The sequence below is a fragment of the Nannospalax galili genome, unplaced genomic scaffold (assembly GCF_000622305.1).
Source record: "Nannospalax galili isolate Female #2095 unplaced genomic scaffold, S.galili_v1.0 scaffold305, whole genome shotgun sequence".
NCBI lineage: Eukaryota > Metazoa > Chordata > Mammalia > Rodentia > Spalacidae > Nannospalax > Nannospalax galili.
Window position 1 is genome coordinate 7,057,815 of NW_008356258.1, and position 2,098 is coordinate 7,059,912.

Consider the following 2,098-nt stretch of genomic DNA (forward strand, 5'->3'; position numbering starts at 1 on the left):
GGGTAATATTATTTGTCTATTATAGTCAAAGGGGAAAGAAAAATATTCCATGACATAAACAGGATGAAGGAATTCATGTCCACAAAACCAGCCCTTCAGAGAGTTCTGGAAGCAATATGAAGAGCTGAAGAAAGGAATGACTATACCCATGGTGTTGCAGAAAGAAATTCAATGAAGGTATAACTGTGGAAAAGTATAGATATATCAAGAATGTGAACAGAAATAAAAATGATGGGATTCAATACACATTTTTAATTAATAACTTTAATATTAACAGACTGAGCTCCCAAGTCAAAAGACACAGATTAGGTGAATGGATTAAAAAAAAATCTCATCTTTTTGTTGTCTGCAATAAACTCATCTCACTTTCAAAGACAGGCACTATCTTAAGGTGAAAGGATGGGAAAAAAATATACCAAGCGAATGGTACTAAGAAAAAAGCAGGCATTGCAATTCTAATATCTGATAAAAAAACACTTTAAAACTAATCAGAAGATATAAAGGCCACTTCATTCTTATCAAAGGAACAATAAACAAAGAATATATTACAATCATGAACATATATTCACCAAACTCTTGTGAATTTTACTTCATAAAAATGATTCTACAGGACTTTAAGGACCAGGTTAATCATAACTAATTAATAGTAGGGGATGTCAATACCCCACTGTCTCCATTAGATAGGTCAAAATGGCAGAGAGTTAACAAAGAGACATCTGAATTAAACAATACCATATATCAAATGGAACTAACAGATATCTACCAAGTATTCCACCCAAGCACCAATTCTATTCAGCACCCCATGGAACCTTCTCCAAAATTGACCATATACTGGGGCACAAAACAAACCTCAACAAATACAAAGATATTGAAATAATTCCATGCATTCTGTCAGACCAGAATGCAATAAAGCTTAAAATCAACACTGGAAGAAGCCTTAGTCACCACATGAACACATGGAGATTAAACAACACACTCCTGAATGGTGAATGGGTCAAAAGAGAAATTAAGAAAGAAATAAAAGTATTCCTGGAACTAAATGAAAAGCCAATACAATACAACAAAACCTCTGGGACATGCTGAAAGCTGTCCTTAGAGGGAAGTTTATAGCTCTAAGTGCTTACATTAAAAAATCAGAAAGAAGACAAATAAATGACTTAACGTTGCAACTCAAGACACTTGAAAAACAACAACAAATGAAACTCAAACCCAGCAGACAAGAAGAAATAACAAAAATATAGGCAGAAATTAATGAAATTGAAACAAAGAAAACAATATAAAAATAATGATGAATACAAGAGCTGGTTCTTTGAAAAGATAAACAAGATTGATAGACCTCTAGCCCAGTTAACCAAAAGAAAGAAAGAGCACCTCCAAATCAACAAAATCAGAGATGAAAGGGGAAAAAATCACAACAGACACCAGAAAGATACAGAACATTATAAGGGAATACTTTAAAAACCTATATTCTACTAAATTTGGAAAACATAAAAGAAATAGATGGGTAGCTAAAGGCATGGGAACCACCGAAAGTAAACCAAGAAGAGATTAACAGCTTAAACAGACCCATAACACAAAAAATTGAAACAATAATAAAAAAACCTTCTGACTAAAAAAAGCCCAGGACCAGATGGATTTACAGCAGAATTCTATCAGACATTTAAAGATCTACATCCAATACTACTTAATTTATTCAAAAAGATAGAAATGGAGGGAACTTCCCAAATTCCTTCTATGAAGCCAGCATCACTCTAATACAAAAGCCAGGCAAAGATACAACCAAAAAGGAAAACCATAGACCCATATCCTTAATGGACAACAAGATACTTGCAAACTGCATACAGACACACATCATAAAGGTTATCCACCATGATCAAGTAAGCTTTATCTCAGAGATGCAGGGATGGTTCAGTATACCAAAGTCAATAAACATCATAAATTATATAAATGGGCTCAAAGACAAGAACCACATGGTCATCTCAATAGATACAGAGAAGGCTGTTAACCAAATTCCACATGCATTTATGTTCAAAGTCCTTGAGAGAACTGGACTGGAGGGAGCATACCTCAACATAATTAAAGCCATATATAACAAACC